Genomic DNA, 22,566 nt, shown 5'->3' with positions numbered 1-22,566 from the left:
CTGCCATCTAGCTCTGCACTAGATTCTCCTTCTGTTTTGAGTAAGCTTGTGGCACCTAAACCTGCTACTGCTATGAATTCTGATATGTCGCATCTTATTGATTATGCCACTTCTGCTATGCATGATACTTATGATGAAACTACTTCTATGCTTGATACTACTATGCCATTAGGTGAATATCTTGATGAACAACTTTCTAGGGTTAGAGAGAATGAAATTATTGAAGATAAAATTATTGATGATAGTGATGATGAAGGTTCTCCCCCTAAGTATGAATTGCCTATTGTTCCTGAGGGTTATGTTATGGATGAAGAAACTGCTAGAGATCTTTTTGCTTGCAATGATAGATCTGATCTTAAGAAGTTACTAGCTAAACTTAAACAGAAAACTCTGAATGCTAGAATGAAATATGACCCTGCTTTTGCTACTTCACCTATCTTTGTTATTGATAAGGATTATGAATTCTCTGTTGATCCTGAAATAATTACTTTGGTTGAATCTGATCCTTTTTATGGCTATGAATCTGAAACTATTGTGGCACATCTTACCAAGTTAAATGATATAGCCACCCTATTTACTAATGATGAGAAGTCTCGCTATTATTATATCCTTAGGATATTTCCATTCTCATTAAAGGGTGATGCTAAAACTTGGTTTAATTCTCTTGATCCTGGTTGTGTGCGTAGTCCCCACGATATGATTTATTACTTCTCAGCTAAATATTTCCGTGCTCATAAGAAACAAGGTGCCTTGCGGGAAATATATAATTTTGTGCAAATCAAAGAAGAGAGTCTCCCACAAGCTTGGGGGAGGCTTCTTCGATTACTTGATGCTTTGCCTAATCATCCTCTTAAGAAAAATGAAGTACTTGATATCTTTTATAATGGACTAACCGATGCTTCCAAGGACCACTTGGATAGTTGTGTTGGTTGTGTTTTCAGGGAAAGAACAGTCGACCAAGCTGAATTGTTATTGAATAATATGTTGACTAATGAAAATAATTGGACTCTTCCTGAGCCAATTGAGCCAACTCCTGAACCTATTCCTAAACCAACTCCGAAGAAGAGGGGAGTTCTATTTCTCAGTCCTGAAGATATGCAAGAGGCAAAGAAATCTATGAAAGAAAAAGGTATTAAAGCTGAAGATGTTAAGAATTTACCTCCTATTGAAGAAATACATGGTCTTAATATACCGCCTGTTGAAGAAACACATTGTCTTGATAACCCGACACAGGTAGCAAAGGTAAATTCTCTCTATAGATATGATAAAGTTGAAATCTCGTCTACTAAATTTCATAGCCAATGCTTAGATGAATTTGATGACTTTATGGCTAGACAAGAAAGTTTTAATGCTTATGTTGGTAGAGAATTAAAGAGTAATGCTTTCATGATAGGACGCTTGAGTGATTATATGGCTAGAGTTAAAGGTGAACTTAAACTCATTAGCAAATATGCTTCTATGGTTACCACTCAAGAAGAGCAAGTACTTAAAGCTCAAAGTGATTTGTTCGATGAATTAAATAATAAACATGATTTTGCTATTAGAGTGGCTACTAGAACTGGTAGAATGACTCAGGAACCTTTGTATCCTGAAGGCCACCCTAAGAGAATCGAGCAGGATTCTCAGAGAAATAATTTAGATGCACCTAGTCCTTCTAAAAAGAAGAAAAAGAAAAACGATAGGACTTTGCATGCTACTAGTGAACCTCTTGTAGACACACCTGAGAACCCCAATGGTATTTCTTTTTCTGATGCTGAAACACAATAAGGTGATGAACATGAACCTAGTGATAAAGTTAATGATGATGTTCATGTTGATGCTCAACCTAGCAATAATAATGATGTAGAGATTGAACCCGCTGTTGATCTTGATAACCCACAATCAAAGAATCGACGTTATGATAAAAGAGACTTTGCTGCTAGGAAGCACGGTAAAGAAAGGGAACCATGGGTTCAGAAACCCATGCCTTTTCCTCCTAAACCATCCAAGACAAAGGATGATGAGGATTTTGAGCGCTTTGCTGAAATGATTAGACCTATCTTCTTGCGTATGCGCTTAATTGATATGCTTAAAGTAAATCCTTATGCTAAATATATGAAGGATATCATTACAAATAAAATAAAGATACTGGAAGCTGAAATTTCCACCATGCTTGCTAATTGTACTTTTAAGGATGGAATACTGAAGAAACTTGGAGATCCAGGAGTACCAACTATACCATGCTCCATTAAAAGAAACTATGTTAAAACTGCTTTATGTGATCTTGGAGCTGGTGTCAGTGTCATGCCTCTCTCTTTATATCGTAGACTTGAATTGAATAAGTTGACACCTACTGAAAAATCTTTGCAAATGGTTGATAAAACAACTGCTATACCTATCGGTATTTGTGAGGATGTGCATGTTGTGGTTGCAAATGTCACTATCTTAACGGACTTTGTTATTCTTGATATTCCCGAGGACGATAGTATGTCGATTATCCTTGGTAGACCTTTTTTGAATACTGCAGGAGCTGTTATTGATTGCAACAAAGGCAATGTCACTTTTCATATTAATGGTAATGAGCATACGGTACACTTCCCGAGGAAACAACCTCAAGTTCATAGCATCAATTCTATTGGAAAAATTCCAACTATCATTATTGGAGGTTTTGAATTTCCTCTCCCTACTGTCAAGAAAAAATATGATATTCTTATTGTTGGGGATGTTCATATCCTCGTTGAGGTAACCTAGTGTTATTCGAAATTTCTCTGATTCCATGTTATTCGGAATGAGTTTGTTAACAAGACTTGATCAACCTTGTTAATGGATTCCTTTTGATGATCATGAGATGGATGAAACTAGGAGGCACAACCTTCTGTACCCTCTTTTTACTTTCTGTTATTTAGAATAAATAAAGCAAAAATAGTATTATCTGTCTGTTTTTTGATTTATCCATGCAATAAAAAAATCCCAAAAATAAAAGTGCTCCAAATGCCCTGCAAATTTAGTATGATTTTTTATGGAATATTTGAGGATTTTAGGCACTGAGAACACAGTAGGGGGGCAAGCACCTGGCCACGAGGGTCCAGGGCGCGCCCACTCCCCTGGGCGCGCCCCCCTACCTCGTGGGCCCACGGTGGCCCCCCTCCACTTATTCCTGCACCCACACACTCCATCTTCCTAATAAAAAATCCCCATCCAGCTCAAGCACGAGTTCTAGCTCATTTTGCTGCGATTTTCGATCTCCTTGCTCAAAGCTCCATTCACAAAACTGCTTTATCCATTGCAAATTTTTGCTCAAAGCTCCATTCACAAAACTTTTTTGGAGATTCTTGCTTGGTATGTGACTCCTCCATTGGTCCAATTAGTTTTTGTTCTAGTGCTTTATCCATTGCAAATTTTTGCTACATAGGTGAACCTGTTCTTGACCTTGCATGTCAAATTTATGAGGTCCCTGTAAGTGCATCTAGTGCCCCTTAGTGATTTTGGTGTATTGAAGACTTATAGGTCAAGTAACTGATGCGTTTGTGAGTGTACACAGGTCTATAAGTCTATGAGGAGTTTGATATTTACAGAGAAAGTCGACCCCTAAAAATGAAGTTCTTCGACTGAAGACTTTGATATTCTGAAGACTTTCTGAAGACTTTGAAAGTGAAGAAATTGGTGTGACCTTGAAGACTTGGTATTCACTTGAGGAACATGAAGCGTCAAGACTTTTGTTTTCGTAGTTTCATTTTCTCTTTCTTGAGTCATAGGAAACACCGTACTGTTAAAGGGGGTCGAGGAAATACTAAGGAAAAATTTCCATGTGATGCTCAACTCAAAATCCTACACCTACCAATCCCTTCGAGTGAAGCCATTGGAAATCTCATACAGTTCAGTCAATTTCTTCAGTGACAGAGACGCAGTTCTTCTGGTCACTGAGGACTTTGCTCTAACTGAGGAGTTAGGAACTCGCCAGTGCGAATTGCCTACACAGTGAGGAACATGATAGCCCTGAGGAATTTGAGAGTCAAATTTCCGACCGTTGTTGTGCTGCGCGCCGGCTGTCCAAAATATCTTATCCACCTAACGGTCATATCATTGAAGGGCATTTATGTCTTATCATGTCGGGCTGCTCCCTAGGCTATAAATAGCCGCCCCCTACAACCACTAGCTGGTTGGCTGCTCCGAGAGAACTTGACACTTGTCATTTGAGAGCAACCCATCCTCCGAGGACTTTGAGCGAAAATCATCGAGTGAGGAAAATCCCAAAACAAAACCCCCACAAACCCAAAGTGATTGAGCATCACTAAAGAAATTGATCCTGCATGGATCCGACGCTTGTTAACTTTGAAGACTGTGCTTCTTCCAGACCGTTAGGCGTCAAGGTCTAGAGCATCCAAGAGGAATTGTGGATCGCCGAGTGACCAAGTCTGTGAAGGTTTGGAAGTCACCTGAAGACTTACCACGAGTGATTGGACGAGGCCTGCGTGGTCTTAGTTCAAGGAGAATACGGTGAGGACTGGGTGTCCTGAGTTGCGGCTCAGAGACTGGGTGTCCGGGACTGTGTGTCCTCGAGTTTAAATACTCAGCCGCTCCAACCAGACGTACAACTGAGACAGCAGTTGGAACTGGTCTACCAAATCATTGTCTTCACCAACTGACTGGTTCTATTTCCTCAACTCATTCATTTCCTCATTACTGTGTTGAATGTTGTTCATATCTGTGCTTGAAGACTTTGACTGAAGAGTTTCACAAATTCCTCAGTTCAATTTCTTCAGTCTGTTTGTCTTCATCTTGTTATCTCGTGTTTACGCTTTCCATACTCTGTGCTAGTCTTCATTTCATCATGATGACTATGTTTGTATCCTGTTATGTTTACTTCTGAGTACTAATTCTGCTGCAAGTAGTTCTTCGCTAAGGAATTTCCTCACCAGCAAATTCCTTAGTGAAGAATTCATAAAAATCGCCTATTCACCCCCCCTCTAGTCGATATAACGCACTTTCAATTGGTATCAGAGCAAGGTACTCCCTTGTTCTGTGTGATTTTGGTTTAACCGCCTGGAGTTTTAGTTATGTCGACCGCAGGTATGATCAAGGTCTCGGCTGGGTGTCCTACCTTTGATGGAACAGACTACCCCTACTGGAAGAACAAGATGCGAATGCATCTTGAGGCAATTGATAATGATCTCTGGTATGTTGTGGAAAATGGTGTCCCCACTGTCACTCCCTCACTGAACGCTACCAATGTGAAGAGATTCAAACAACTCGATTCTCAAGCGAAGAATATCATATGTGGCCATCTGAGCAAAGGACAGTATGGAAGAGTGAGTGCTTTGGAAACTGCTAAGCTTATCTGGGATAGGCTGTCCAAAGTAAATGAAGGAGTTTCAACTCAGCGTGACTCTCGAGTCGATGTTCTTCGGAATCTCTTCAACCGCTTCAAAAGACTCGACAATGAGAATGTCCAACAAACCTTTGATCGCCTCACTGACATCTCAAATGAGCTTCAAGCCCTTGGTGCCACTGACATCACTGATCATGAAGTTGTGAAGAAACTGCTGAGATCGCTTGATTCCTCATTTGATACTCTGGGACTGATGATACAAGAACGTGCTGACTACAAGTCGCTTGATCCTGCTGATATCCTCGAAAGGCTAAACACTCACGAGTTCCAGCTTGCTGAAAAGAGAGATCTCTATGGCTCAAACTATGGCAAACCACGTGCCTTGAAGGCCAAGGTTGTGTCTGACTCTGAATGTGAGGACTCTGGTAGTAGCCTTGGTGATCCTGAAGAACTGAGCCAGGATCTAGCACTGCTTGTGAAGAAATTCCAGAAGTTCACAAGACGTGGTCGCTTTGGAAAATCCTCAAGAGGAAATGATTCCTCATCCAGTGACTACAAGAGAAGACTTTGCCACAAATGCAAGAAGCTTGGTCACTATATTCAAGATTGTCCTCAGTGGGAAAAGGAAATGAAGAAGAAGAAATACAAGGATTACAGTTCTGATGATGCGAAGAAGAAGAAGAAATCATCAAAATCTTCGTCATCGAAATCCTCGAAGTCTTCATCTCACAAGAAGGGCAGCTCCAAGAAGGCTCGGGCATTCATTGGCGAGGAAATGGACTCTGAAGCTGAATCTGAGGAAAATGATGAAGAGGAGGAGTCTGAAGAATCTGAGTCTGGTGTTGCGAGTCTGGCCGTTGCTACTGCCTTCGTCAGCAAGTCCATCTTCAACACTGAAGAAACTGACTCCACCAACAAACCTGATGAAGATAATGATGGCTACGCTCCCACCTATTGCTTCATGGCAAAAGGTGCTAAGGTACTCAAATACAACTCCTCTGATTCTAGTGAAAATGAATCTGATGAGGATCTCAAGCCCAGCTACTCTAAACTTGCTAAAATTGCTGTGAAATAACAACGGGCTCTTGAAAAGGTTCAAAACATGCTAGATAAAAGTGACGATATGTTAGGTGAAGAAATGGATCGCACTAAAGCCTTGACTGAAAATCTTCAGAGACTTCAGTCTAGGTATGACAACCTTCAAGGTCATCATAACTCTCTCTTGTCTGATCATGAGAAACTTTCTTATGAATTTCTTCAAGAAAAGCAAGATCACGAGAAGCTTTCTCTTGAATCTCTTCAAAGAAAGGAAGATCTTGAAAAGCTAAGAGTATGTTATGAAGATCTTCAGAAGGAGCGCGATTCATTACTAGCTCAACAAATCAGCGCTTCTCAGGAAGAATTTGTTCCTCCATGCTTAAAGTGCATTGAACGTGAATCTGCTAATTCTTCACCTGAATGTTCAAATGCTTCAAATGTTACAAATTCTTCATCTGCCTCTGCTATCACTAATTCCTCATCTGAGGACATTGCTAGTATCACTGACAATGCAGGGCTGAAGGAATTGTACATGAAAGGCATGTACAAAAGCATCAAAGGGCATCAGACACTTTGTGATGTGCTCAAAAAGCAGATCCTCAACAGAAACCCTAGGAAAGAGGGTATTGCTTTTGAGAGGAAACTCAATGCTGATGGAACATATTGGAAGCCTGAGCAGTACCCCAAAACCTCATGGGTTGCTGCAAAGGGACCTCCAGTTGATCCATCTAACTTATCTGGCTTTACATGTGAATCTCCTCATTCTTCTGATGAGTCTTTTGACTCCAACTATAAACTGTTCAAAAATCAGAATGGTGAAGTATTTGCTAGATATATTGGCACTAACTGCATGAACGGTTCCCCTATGAAGAAAATCTGGGTTCCCAAAAGTTGTGTTGAAAGTCTTCAGGTGAATGTCCTCATGACACCACCTATGAAGAACAGGAACCCCAGATCAAATTCCTCAACTGGATCAAAGTCCTCATATGATTATCATCGTGCTAACAACTCTGTCTCGCAGGGTAGAGCTAAGGGCTATGAATATGTGCATTATTCTTCAAACCATTATGTTCATAAGTCTTCGAAGAATTACTCTGCTTATTCATATGCGTACCCTAACCCCTCTTATGTGAAGCGAAATGGTTTGGCATCTTTGCCACCTTTCTCACATGGTGCTCGCAGGATGATGAACTCTTTGCCACCCCTCCAGATGTGGGTGGTGAAGAAAAAGAACTAATCTCTTCTGCAGGGTCAGGTCTCCAGACGTGCTCTAATGTCTGAAGAATTTGCTGGGGACCTGACAAAAATGCCTGAAAGGACGCATGCGAATCATGATGAAATGAACTTGATATCATATTCTTCACTGATGAAGCATATGAGATTGTAAGATACACTAATTCATCTGCAGGATGATCAACCCAAAACCACTGAATGGGTCCTCAATAGTGGATGCACAAATCATATGACTGGTGACAAGAATCTATTGATGGATGCTCCCTTATCACCGTCACCTCTGAAGCATATCATCTTTGCTGACAAAGGCAAAAGTCAGGTATTGGGTCTTGGTAAGGTTGCTATCTCTAAGGATAAGCACATGGACAAAGTCATGCTTGTTGAGTCCTTAGGATACAATCTCATATCAGTCTCAATGCTTTGTGATCTTGATATGGTTGTTGTCTTTGGCAAATATCGCTGTGTTGTGATTATGGAAGCTGACAATTCCAAAGTCTTCGAAGGCTTTAGGAGAGGAGATCTGTATATTGTTGATTTCTCTACAGGACCACAACCAGCCGTATGTCTACTTGCAAAAGCTTCCGAAGGCTGGCTATGGCATCGACGACTTGGTCATGCAGGCATGAGGAATTTGAACACGCTTGCGAAGAAGAAGCATGTCATTGGCATTGAGAATGTCAAATTCCTCAAGGATCACTTATGCGGAGCCTGTGAGGCTGAAAAAATGACCAAGGCCAAGCATCCAGCAAAGACTATCATGACCACTACCCGTCCATTCGAATTGCTTCACATGGACCTCTTCGGACCTAATCATTATTCAGCAGTCACTAATGATGCATCTCTATATGGTTTTGTCATTGTTGATGATTATTCTCGATATACATGGGTACACATTGTTACTTACAAACATGAAGTGCAGGAAGTCTTCAAACGATTTTCCTCGAGGGCTTCAACCAACTTTGGTGTGAAGATCAAGCATATCAGAAGTGACAATAGAACTGAGTTCAAGAATTCTGGTCTTGATGCATATCTTGATGAACTTGGTATTACTCATGAGTTATCTGCACCCTATACTCCTCAGCAGAATGGCGTCGTGGTGTGCAAGAACAGAACTCTTGTTGAGATGGCTCGCACTATGCTTGATGAATACAAAACGCCTCAACATTTTTGGATTGATGCAATTGATACTGCTTGCCACATCATCAACAGAGTATATCTTCACAAATTCTTCAAGAAGACTGCCTATGAACTCCTCACTGACAAGAAACCCAATGTGAGTTATTTCAAAGTCTTCGGTGCTAAATGTTGGATTAGAGATCCTCACTACAACTCTAAATTTGCACCGAAAGCACATGAAGGTTTTATGCTTGGTTACGGAAAGGACTCGCACACCTAGAGAGTCTTCAACGTTGTTCTTCACAAGATTGTTGACACTGTAGATGTGCGGTTCGATGAAACTAATGGCTCGCAAAGAGAGCACCTACCTTCTGTGTTAGATGAACCAGCACCTGAAGATGCTATCAAGCTCAAGGCAACTGAGGATGTCATTCCTACTGAAGAATCTGCTGAAGAATTCATTCCTGTTCATGAAGAACGTCGAACTGATGCACCTGAAGAACATGATGAGGAAAATGGTGCTGAAGAAAATGCTGACCAAAATCCACAGCGACAACCAACTCATCCACGCGTTGCAAAAGAAGTGCAAGTGGAGAAGATCATCGATGACATTAGCGCACCAGGTCCTCTCACCCGCTCAAAAGCATCACATTTATCTAACTTTTGTGGGCACTATGCTTTTGTCTCTATCACAGAGCCCACTAAGGTAGATGAAGCATTTCTGGAGCCGGAGTGGATTCAGGCTATGCAAGAAGAATTACATCAGTTCGAGCTAAACAATGTCTGGGAATTGGTCAATCGCCCAGATCCTCGCAAGCATAATATCATTGGCACAAAGTGGATCTACCGCAACAGGCAAGATGAAAATGGCCTTGTGGTGAGGAATAATGCACGATTAGTAGCTCAAGGCTACACATAGGTTGAAGGAATTGATTGCGATGAAACTTTTGCACCTGTTGCTAGACTTGAGGCTATTCGCATTTTACTTGCCTATGCTAACCATCATGATATCATCTTATATCAAATGGATGTGAAAAGTGCATTCCTCAATGGTAAGCTTGAGGAAGAAGTATATGTTGCTCAACCCCCAGGTTTTGAAGATCCCAAGAATCCTGACAAAGTCTTCAGACTCAATAAGGCCCTCTATGGCCTCAAGCAAGCCCCTCGGGCGTGGTATGATACATTGAGGGAATTCTTCGTGAAGAATGGCTTCACACCCGGTTCACTCGACCCTACTCTTTTTACTAAATCATATGATGGTGAACTATTTGTGTGCCAAATATATGTTGATGATATAATCTTTGGCTGTACTAACCAACGTTATAGTGATGAATTTGCCTATATGATGAGTGAAGAATATCAAATGTCTATGATGGGAGAGTTGAAATTCTTCTTAGGTCTTCAAATTCGTCAGCAGCGCAATGGCATATTCATATCTCAGGAGAAATACCTCAAAGATGTACTGAGGAAATTCGGCATGCAAGATTGCAAAGGCGTCAAAATTCCTATGCCCACAAATGGCCATCTATGCACTGATGAAAATGGTATTGACTTCGATCACAAGGTATACCGCTCCATGATTGGTTCCTTATTGTACTTATGTGCATCTAGGCCAGATATAATGCTTAGTGTTTGCATGTGTGCCCGATTTCAAGCTGCACCGAAGGAATCACACCATAAGGCTGTGAAGCATATTCTTCGATATCTAGCTCACACACCAACACTAGGATTATGGTACCCCAAGGGCTCTGCTTTTGATCTCATTGGATATTCTGACTCTGACTATGCTGGTGATCGTGTGGACCGCAAGTCAACATCTGGCACTTGTCATTTCCTCGGACGATCTTTGGTCTGTTGGTCCTCGAAGAAACAGAACTGCGTATCACTGTCTACTGCTGAAGCTGAATACATTGCTGCTGGCTCATGCTGTGCTCAACTGCTTTGGATGAAGCAAACCCTCAAGGACTATGGCGTCAACGTGAAGAATGTGCCTCTCCTCTGCGACAATGAGAGTGCCATCAAGATTGCTCACAACCCAGTTCAGCACTCGAAGACTAAGCACATCCAGATTCGTCATCATTTTCTTCGTGATCATGTGTTGAAGGGCGACATCTCCATCGAGCATGTGAAGACTGAAGAACAGCTAGCTGATATCTTCACTAAGCCCTTGGATGAGAAGAGATTTAGCAAGTTGCGGTGTGAGCTAAATATCTTAGAATCTTCGAATGTTCTTTGAAAAGGACACACATCCTAACCCTTATGCAGAATTGATGACTTAGATGTGCAACACATGAAGAAACTTTTTTCTTCAATCAATGAAGAATAACAATCTAAGTGTGAAGAAATTAATGAAGAATTTGATTCTCAGAACCCTACGACAATTGTACGCGGTGTCTGAAATCATCATTCTTATACGGTGGGTCACGCCACCACAAAAGTTGAAAATCTTCAATTTGAGTTTTTCCTCATTTTTGAAATTCCTCAGTCTTTCAAATTCTTCAACTTTGCAAAATCTTCACTCTTTCCGTCATTTTTTTTCATTGGCTATATATATATATATGTGTGTGTGTGTGTGTGTGTGTGTGTGTGTGTGTGTGTGTGTGTGTGTGTGTGTGTGTGTGTGTGTGTGTGAGTTTAAGTCCTCTACAGCATTCACTTATTGCTATTTCTTCAAGTTGCGATTTCCGCTAAGTGAATGTGATCGGACCCTTCCCCCTCTATGCTATACTCAATCCAATCTATTCACAAATTCTTCATGTGCGTTCTGATTGAAACTCGTTCAAAGTCTTCACTGTGTCCTGTCAGCTGAAGAAATTGCGAACGAAACTTTAAAACAAATCTTATCCAGATTTTCGGTTTTATCGCTCAAACCGTTCCGCATCCCACGATGCATTAGTTTATTCACTCACGATCTTACACGATCTCATCTGCACAGTACGTGGGTGACACATGTCGCGTGGAGAAGAAAGGGCAGGGGCATGTTCGTCCCAAAATCTTCGGGCGAACAGTTTTTACCATGGCTATAAATACCCCTCTCCCTTCCTTACCTCATTTACTACGCTCGGTCGTTGTCTCTCGCTCGAGCTCTCCTCAAACCCTAGCGCCGCTGCTATTCCATCACCGTCGGTGAGGAAGAGCTTCACTGCCTCGACCTCGTCGCCGTCGTACTCACGCCGGCTGCGGAAATCTTCACTCCGCTGCCGCCGTACCTGTCTCCCTCTGCCAAGTTAGGGCGTGGGAGATCTAACGTGACGAACTTCACCATGGTTCATCTCTGTTCGTCGTGTTCTTCAGTTCGGGTAATTAAAAGTCACTTTTATTACTCGCTTTGATTCTCAAACTTTTCTGAAAATCTTCAAAGGTGTTTTATTCTTCAAATTTCACATATGAACACCTCACACACTGTATGCTCTTGATCCATCTCTCTAAGCACTCATTTCTTCAAGATTCCTCAATTGTGCGGATTTTCGATCTGTACAACTCTGGAACCTAAGACAAGAACGCTTAGTGAAATTCCTCAAGTCTCAACTGGTCAAATTCCTCAAAACTTGTCTTTTAGAAAAATCTTCTGAGAACGCATATGACCTCTCCAAATTCCTCGCACCTACACTCTGTTCACAGGTACTCATGTCCGCTGCTAAATCACTAGGTTCTCATCAACTTAACTCATTTGCAGCATTCCTCGAAGAAAAACTGCATACTTCTTCAGAGTGTTCTATTGTTCAAATTCCTCACCTGAAGAAAATGGCAGAAGGCAAGAGACCACAGAAAGGTGGAAAGAAACCGGAGGTCATGACTGCTTTTGAGATCCCTGATGAAATATACAAGGATTATTGCACACCTGATGAAGCCAAGTTTGGCAAAGAAAACAAGAATCAGCACAAAGTGCGCATTCAGAGGATAGAACGAAGATGGGCACGAGAATGGAGGGAATATCGCTATGTTACTCCAAAGTACATGAAGAAATTCGCCTTAAACCCTCCTTGCCCACGAGCTCCATTGGCACCTGGCCAAGTAGCTGATCCCACCAGCATCAAGCGTGGTGAGGACTTTCCTGAAGAATGGTCTAGGCGTCAAGCAAAACTGGCAAGACAAGCCAAGGAGGCAGTGAGGAAATTCAATGAGGATTCTGCTACTGCTGCTGCCGCTGAGACCTCGGTCAAGCCGAGGAAATCAATGGCGAAGAAGCCTGCTCGCAAGCCAAGTGCTTCACCATCAGCGCCCTCACGGCCAAGTTCCTCAGCCGCGCCCTCACGGCAAATTCCTCAGACTACTGCTGCTCCACCAATGTCCTCAGCAGCTCCCTCCAAGTCCTCAACTCCTGTGCATCTGGCTACATGTCAAAGGACTCAGGGTTTCTCGATTGCTTCTGGTGTCTCAACAAGTTCCTCAGCTGCACCAATGTCCTCATCAGGCCCCACTCTGTTGAAGACAAAAGCAACAGCTGGACGCGGTCCTCGGCCAAGTCTAAGAAAGAAACAGGTTGCTTTCCACGTGCCCTCTGATGACGAGGCTTCTGATGAAGAACTTGCAGAAATCATCAGAGACAGACAAGCAAAGGCCGCTAGAGCCAAAGGAACACCTGTGCCTCTGCTTTTGGATCCGAAGAAGATCCTTGACTTCATCGACTTATGGCATCAGGATCCAAACACTCCAATGCCTAATCTGCCTCTGACTCCTGGTCAAAGTCATATGCTAACCCATTTCATCTCTGAAGAGAAATGGAAGTTTGAAAAGGCTCGTGAGCTAAAGAGAGCACAAGCCAGAAAAGAGAAGCTTCTGAAGAAGAATATCGTCAGACTGACTCCTGAAGAACTTCTCAAGGCTCAATCTGAGATCCAAGCCCTCAGCAAAGATTTCGATGCATACAATGCTGATTGACAAGGAGCCAAAGTGAGATTCGTCAATTTGACGAAGAAAATGACAACTGTTGCAGTCCCATCGCAACAAGCAAATCCTCAGGCTGCAGATTCTGCTCAGCCTGTTGAAGAGCGTGCCAGCACTGCTGATGACTTTCAGCCTGCTGATGAGAATACAAGTTCCAGGGCTGATGACTCCATTCCAGCCGCTGAAGAAATTCCCAGGGCATCCACTAGTGGTGCGCCTGAAGAAACTGAAGAGATCAGGGCAACTACACCTGTTGCGCCTGAAGAAACTGAACCACAGTCCTCAGCTCCTCCTGTGCCAACACCAACTCCAATTCTTCCTTCTGCTTATGAAGTGAAGAAGACCAAGGCTGCAGAGCGAGCTGCAGTGAAGAAAAGGAAGGCATCAGCTGCGTCAAATTCTTCAGCCGCAAAGAAAATGAAGCCAATGACCAGCTCGCTTGAAAATCCCATTGATGTCGTTCCCATTTCCTCCATGTCGTCTAAGGAAATTGTTCCTTATGGAGAAGAATACAAGATCCCAAGCGGATCTGATGAAGAAAATCACTCTGTTGCTACCTCAGAATAGTTTGATGAAGAAATTGAAGTGGAAGCATTCCCTTCAACGCCAGTCGTTTCCTCACCTATGCCTCAGTTCACAGCTGAAGAGGCTGGTGTTGAGGAAATTGAAAAAGAAGAAGAAGACATGGATATTGGATGCACTACACCAGTGATGAATGATGACTTTTGGGAAAGTCAGCATCCCAATACTCCTCTCTTCACCCCCATTCCACAAATTCCTCAGTCCCCGGCTACAACTGTTCAAATGGGCTCTGAAGAAACTCATCCCACATCATCTGTTCATGAAGAAATTCCAGCCGCTAGTGCTGAAGAACCTGCTGCTGATCCCCAAACTACACAAGAAGAGGAACCAGAAATTCCTCAGTCTGAAGCACCTGAGATCGCGATTCCTGAGGTTGTGCTGCAAATCACTGACACTCCTCTGCCCAAACCGAAGAATCCGTTCTCGAGCAAGCAAAAATTCAAGGCTGAAGACTTCTTTTCTGAGCATGTGTTCTTCACTGACTACAATCCATATGACTCTGCTCGCATAAGGAAAAGACGTTTCTGGACTGCTACTCAAGCCAACTTCTATTCCTCAGTGCTCTTTGACAAGGACAAAATCTTCGATCATGAGCATATTCCTCATGTGGATATGGAATCTCTGCCGTGCTTCGAGCCAGTTCTCGGAGTTATTCACGATGCAGGGCTACTGAACTTCTGCATTGATATCTATGATTGGAATGAAGAACACATTCTTCAGTTCTATGCCACTTTGCATATCACCGGAGATGCTAAAGGTGTCAATTCATGGGTGCTGGATTGGATGACAGAAAACACTCACTACAAGGCACCTGCAACTGAATTGCTTCGTGTCCTTCCTCTTGATCCTCCCCATGACAGTGCACGTTGCATCTATAATGACCGTGAACTGACTGATCATTATATGCAAGTGCTCATGAAGCCTTTGATGCCAGGGCAGGCCCCTCGAACCAAATTCCTCGTCAAGGAATTGCTGTATGTGCCTCGGACTGTCTATCGAATCTTGACGAAGACAATGAGTCCTATCAAAGGCCACGACTCAAATGATGAAGATGTCGTTGGCATCATGAACATGCTTTTCAACATCATTCATGGCGTTCCCGTCAACTTCCATGATTTCTTCATGAGGACTTTGGCTAATGTTGCAATGTCACCTTTTGAGCTGAAGCCCTATGCGCCTTGGATTATGAGATTCATAAGGGCAAGATCTTCACTGAATTACAAGGCTGACACTCTGACCCATGGTAGCTACTTGCCGCCCATTGAAGTCCTCAAACGACCAGTTTCATCATCTGATGATAAGGGCAAGGCAGCTGCTGTGATCGATGAAGGCACTCGTCCATTGGATGGTCAATTCCGTCTAGCTACATCTTACTCCACCAATGATGATTCTGTAACACATGACACTGCTGCAAATACCTCAGCTAAGCAAAATCCTCAAGCCACAGCACCCAGGGTGATGACTGACCGTGAGTTACTCCTCAGTCTTCATCAGAAGGTTGATCGCAATCACAAATGGGTGAAGCGTCAATTTGCTGCAATTCTTCACAACATGACCTCAACACATAATGCAGTGAAGAAAAATCAGTATCACCTTCATGAAACCCTCAACCGCACCTGGGCTGTTCTCACTCATGTATATTCCGCGGAAGAACTGAAGACTATGGGTCTCCAGGAAACATTTGACTGGTCTGCACCACCTCCGAAGAAATTCAAGAGAGTCAAAGTTCCTGGTCTGGTGGCCAGCTCTTATTCTTCATCGCGTGAAACTGATGAACATGAAGATTTGGATGACACTGCAGCAGGCCCTACTTCAACGAACAACCCCGACAACGCTGGCGCTCCTCCATCGACTTGAAATTCTTCAGGGGCGTTAGTCCTCAGTTTCGATCCTTTTGGTCATTTGATGACAAAGGGGGAGAAATCTGAGTTAGTCTTCAAGCGGGTTTATATTATGGGTGTTTTGTTAAGTTACAACTCTCGTTCTTCTGAAACTTTTTATTGGATCGAGTTGTAATCTTAAATCCGATGGTGCCTTGATACTTTTGGTCGTGCTCTGATGCTTTTGATGCACTGAGCTCTGAAACTTTTGATGTGCTATTCTGCATGCTTATTCCTCATTAATACTATTGCACGCATGCTAAATCTCATCAGGCACCATACTTCATCATGCATTTCAAATTCTTCATATTATATATCAAATGCGTGTATGAACTACAAGATATAGGGGGAGATCTCCATGATTCAATTCTTCAAATGTGCATTGCCTCAAAAGCAAATTCCTCACTATGCACATATTCAGGGGGAGTTCTTCTATATCTTGCAATCAAATTCCTCAATATCAGTATTTACACTTCATATGTTTTTCCCCGTTGAAAACTTAACCTATGTTGTCATCAATCACCAAAAAGGGGGAGATTGTAAGTGCATCTAGTGCCCCTTAGTGATTTTGGTGTATTGAAGACTTATAGGTTAAGTAACTGATGCATTTGTGAGTGTACACAGGTCTATAAGTCTATGAGGAGTTTGATATTTACAGAGAAAGTCGACCCCTAAAAATGAAGTTCTTCGACTGAAGACTTTGATATTCTGAAGACTTTCTGAAGACTTTGAAAGTGAAGAAATTGGTGTGACCTTGAAGACTTGGTATTCACTTGAGGAACATGAAGCGTGAAGACTTTTGTTTTCGTAGTTTCATTTTCTCTTTCTTGAGTCACAGGAAACACCGTACTGTTAAAGGGGGTCGAGGAAATACTAAGGAAAAATTTCCATGTGATGCTCAACTCAAAATCCTACACCTACCAATCCCTTCGAGTGAAGCCATTGGAAATCTCATACAGTTCAGTCAATTTCTTCAGTGATAGAGACGCAGTTCTTCTGGTCACTAAGGACTTTGCTCTAACTAAGGAGTTAGGAACTCGCCAGTGCGAATTGCCTACACAGTGAGGAACATGATAGCCCTGAGGAATTTGAGAGTCAAATTTCCGACCGTTGCTATGCTGCGCGCCAGCTGTCCAAAATATCTTATCCACCTAACGGTCATATCATTGAAGGGCATTTATGTCTTATCATGTCGGGCTGCTCCCTAGGCTATAAATAGCCGCCCCCTACAACCACTAGCTGGTTGGCTGCTCCGAGAGAACTTGACACTCGTCATTTGGGAGCAACCCATCCTCCGAGGACTTTGAGCGAAAATCATCGAGTGAGGAAAATCCCAAAACCAAACCCCCACAAACCCAAAGTGATTGAGCATCACTGAAGAAATTGATCCTGTGTGGATCCAACGCTTGTTACCTTTGAAGACTGTGCTTCTTCCAGATGGTTAGGCGTCAAGGTCTAGAGCATCCAAGAGGAGTTGTGGATCACCGAGTGACCAAGTCTGTGAAGGTTTGGAAGTCACCTGAAGACTTACCACGAGTGATTGGACGAGGCCTGCCTGGTCTTAGTTCAAGGAGAATACGATGAGGACTGGGTGTCCTGAGTTGCTGCTCAGAGACTGGGTGTCCGGGACTGTGTGTCATCGAGTTTAAATACTCAGCTGCTCCAACCAGACGTACAACTGAGACAGCAGTTGGAACTAGTCTACCAAATCATTGTCTTCACCAACTGACTGGTTCTATTTCCTCAACTCATTCATTTCCTCATTACTGTGTTGAATGTTGTTCATATCTGTGCTTGAAGACTTTGACTGAAGACTTTCACAAATTCCTCAGTTCAAATTCTTCAGTCTGTTTGTCTTCATCTTGTTATCCCGTGTTTACGCTTTCCGTACTCTGTGCTAGTCTTCATTTCATCATGACGACTATGTTTGTATCCAGTTATGTTTACTTCTGAGTACTAATTCCGCTGCAAGTAGTTCTTCGCTAAGGAATTTCCTCACCAGCAAATTCCTCAGTGAAGAATTCATAAAAATCGCCTATTCACCCCCCCTCTAGTCGATATAACGCACTTTCAGTCCCAAGTAATTCTAATGCATGATATAGGCCGAGGCACTTGTGGGAGTAGTTGCTATCAATCTTGTTTAGTTTGATTCACTTTTATTGTGAAGTTACTAAAAAATTCAGAAATTTTTCAGAGGAAGAAATATGTCCATGAAAATGTACCAAGGTGGTTCCTCAACAAAGAGAGGACCCGGGCGTGCTATGCGTGAGCAAGACGATGAACCTCCTAGGGAAGCTGAGGTGCGGTCTTGTGAGTGGCCGTTAGAAGAGTTTATGGTTAATGCAGGCATCAAGGATGAATTCGACGCATATGTGTGTAATGCCGATCTTTAGGAGTTCATGCAAGATAAGTTTCCCCGGTACTACCAATTGACTGATTCATTCGTGAGAAGATTTAAATTTACATCTTCGCATAATTCTCAGAATGTCCTGTTAGATATTTATTATCAATCTTATACCATGGACCTAGAAGATTTTATAACTGCTTGCAAACTCCCATAGTGGGGCAATGTTAATGAACCCCACAAATCTGAATATAAAGATTTTCTTGCTAGTATCACTGTGGGAGAATCTAGGGATATAGCACAAGCTACCATAGGGAGCATTCATTTTCCTACTATACATTATTTTGCTCTCTTCATTGGTAGATGCATTAATGGTAAAGATGAAGTATGTCACATGTGTGTCCCTGATCTTTGTGTTCTTAAGAGTGTTGTATTAGGTAATAAAGATTACAACTTGGGGGCGATTGTTGCATGTAGGTTGCATAATAATGGTTTAGTTGGAGATTTATTTGGAGGGATTTATGCGACCTGCGTTGCTAATTATCTTGGTATATCCCCACGTGAGGGTGATATGGAGTTGCCTCCCGCTTATTTAGATTATGACGCAATGGTCAGACATCGTTTTCTTTTGAGGAATGAACAATTCCTCTAGTATCGACTAATCTTTGACAGACGTCGCATTGTCCATGTTACTCTCCCTGCTCCTTTCCTTTTTGATTACTAGGCAAAATGGAGATATGTTGTCACCAGGGAGGAGGCAGCCGAACACGAGAGGAGAGCGGAGGCAGCTCGCCAACATGCCGCAGCTCAAGAGGCATTGGCTGTTGCATCTCAGTACGACCCCAGTTATAACTTCGGATATCAGCCAAGCTATCCTTGGCATTAGACCAACTTAGGCCAAAAGCCTAAGCTTGGGGGAGTACATATTTCTCACCGACTTTATATTCATGTTCACACACTATTCTAGTTGTCGGTGCTCATACTCTTTCATTGTATTATCCATGCTAGTTTAATTTCTTTTTCTAGCTTTCTTCTTGTGTGTTTGATAAACCTTAAGAAAACCAAAAAATTAGTTAGTTTAATTTCCATGCTTGTAGTAGTAATTAAAAATAAAACCCAAAAATATTTCTCGTTCTTCTTTTACTTGTTGGGAGCTTTCCCGTGTAAATAGTTTTATTTCTTTTCTTTCCTTTGGGGGTCAAGAGTAGAAGACCATAATGAAAATGTTTAGTGGCTCTCATATGCATGATTGTTGATTTAACCAAGAGCCCATATTACCTTGTCTTCTCTCTTGAATTGAATGCTTGCAGATTCCAACTTAGTCCAATGCACGTGCACTATTATTATTATACACACCGTTCGGTCGTGCAAGTGAAAGGCAATAATGACGATATATGATGGACTGATTGAGATGAGAGAAGCTGGTATGAACTTGACCTCTTTTGTTTTTGTAAATATGATGAGTTCATCGTTCCTGATTCAGCCTATTATGAGTAAACATGTTTGGAATGACATTTAGAGATTATAGTTGCTTATGCCATGCTTAGTTAGCTATTAAAATGGTTGTGATGTGGTATGATAGGGTGGTATCCTCCTTTGAATGATTTGAGTGACTTGACTTGGCACATGTTCACGCATGTAGTTGAAACTAAATCAACATAGCCTTCATGATATTTATGTTCATGGTGGATTATATCCTACTCATGCTTGCACTCAGTGTTGATTAATTTTAATGCATGTTCATGACTGTTGTCGCTCTCTCAGTTGGTCGCTTCCCAGTCTTTTGCTAGCCTTCACCTGTACTAAGCGGGAATACCGCTTGTGCATCCAAACTCCATAAACCCCAAAGTTATTCCATATGAGTCCACGATACCTTCCTATATGCGGTATTTATCTGTCGTTCCAAGTAAATTTGTATGTGATGAAATTCTGTTTTGTATGCTCGAGCAGCTCATGTTTCAACTAGGGTTGTCTGTATCTTCCATGCTAGGTGGGTTTTTCTCAAGAGGAGTGGACTCCGCTCCTCATTCACGAGAAAATGGCTACTAACCGGGATACCCAGTCCCATGATCAAAAAGATCAAAGAAAATCGAAATAATTAAACAAAACTCCCCCAAGGTTGTTGCTAGTTGGAGGCATTCGTTGTTTCGAGCAAGCCATGGATTGATGCTTGTTGGTGGTGGGGGAGTATAAACTTCACCATTCTGTTTGGGAACCGCCTGTAATGTACGTAGCATGGAAGATATCCAGATCTCATAGTTGTTGCGTTGACAGTGAAATTATACCGCTCAAAATGTTATTCACCTCTATTTTAAAATCGAGCTCTGGCACCTCTACAAATCCCTGCTTCCATCTGCGAAGGTCCTGTCTATTTACTTTTATGTTGAGTCATCACCCTCTTATTAAAAAGCACCCGTTGGAGAGCACACTGTCATTTGCATGCATTACTATTAGTTTTTATTGGGTATGACTTGACTGGATCTCTTTTACCATGAATTACAATGTTTAGTTAGTCCTTGATCTTTAAAGGTGCTCTGCATTTATGTTTTGCGGTCTCAGAAAGGGCTAGCGAGATACCATCTTGTTATATCATATTATGATTGTTTTGAAAAAGTGTTGTCATCCGAGATTTATTATTATTGCTCGCCAGCTGATTATGCCATTGATATGAGTAAACATGAGACCTAAGTGTTATTGTGAATATCGTTAGTTCATAATCTTTGCTAAAAACTTGAATGTTGGCTTTACATATTTACAACAACAAGAGCAAACAGAGTTTGTAAAAGTTTTTCTTTATCACTTTCAGTTTGTCAACTAAATTGCTTGAGGACAAGCAAAGGTTTAAGCTTGGGGGAGTTGATACGCTCCAACGTATCTACTTTTCCAAACACTTTTGCCCTTGTTTTGGACTCTAACTTGCATGGTTTGAATGAAACTAACCCGGACTAGCGCTGTTTTCAGCAGAACTGTCATGGTGTTGTTTATTGTGCAGAAAACAAAAGTTCCCGGAATGACCTGAAAATCCACGGAGATAACTTTTGGAAAATATAAAAAATACTGACAAAAGAATCAAGGCCAGGGGGCCCACACCGTGTCCACGAGGGTGGGGGCACGCCCCCCTGTCTCGTGGGCCCCCTGATGCTCCACCGACCTCAACTCCAACTCTATATATTCTGTTTCACACAGAAAAAATCAGAGAAAAAGTTTCATCGCGTTTTACGATACGGAGCCGCCGCCAAGCCCTACTCTCTCTCGGTAGGGCTGATCTAGAGTCCGTTCGGGCTCCGGAGAGGGGAATTCAGCGCCGTCGTCATCATCAACCATCCTCCATCACCAATTTCATGATGCTCACTGCCGTGCGTGAGTAATTCCATCGTAGGCTTGCTGGACGGTGATGGGTTGGATGAGATTTACCATGTAATTAAGTTAGTTTTGTTAGGGTTGATCCCTAGTATCCACTATATTCTGAGATTGATGTTGCTATGAATTTGCTATGCTTAATGCTTGTCACTAGGGTCCGAGTGCCATGATTTCAGATCTGAACCTATTATGTTTTCATGAATATATGTGAGTTCTTGATCCTATCTTGCAAGTCTATAGACACCTATTATGTGTTATGATCTGACAACCCCGAAGTGACAATAATCGGGATACTTCTCGGTGATGACCATAGTTTGAGGAGTTCATGTATTCACTAAGTGCTAATGCTTTGGTCCGGTACTCTATTAAAAGGAGGCACTAATATCCCTTAGTTTCCATTAGGATCGCGCTGCCACGGGAGGGTAGGACAAAAGATGTCATGCAAGTTCTTTTCCATAAGCATGTATGACTATATTCGGAATACATGCCTACATTACATTGATGAATTGGAGCTAGTTCTGTGTCACCCTATGTTATAACCATTACATGAGGAATCGCATCCGCCATAATTATCCATCACTGATCCAATGCCTACGAGCTTTTCACATATTGTGCTTTGCTTATTTACTTTTCTGTTGCTATTGTTACAATCATTACAAAACTGCTATCGTTACTTTTGCCACTGTTACCATTACTACCATACTACTTTTCTACTAAATACCTTGCTGCAGATACTAAGTTATCCAGGTGTAGTTGAATTGAGAACTCAACTGCTAATACTTGAGAATATTCTTTGGCTCCCCTTGTGTCGAATTAAT

This window comes from Triticum aestivum, chromosome 1B (assembly GCF_018294505.1).
Source record: "Triticum aestivum cultivar Chinese Spring chromosome 1B, IWGSC CS RefSeq v2.1, whole genome shotgun sequence".
Lineage (NCBI taxonomy): Eukaryota > Viridiplantae > Streptophyta > Magnoliopsida > Poales > Poaceae > Triticum > Triticum aestivum.
Note: the sequence above shows the minus strand (reverse complement) of the source record.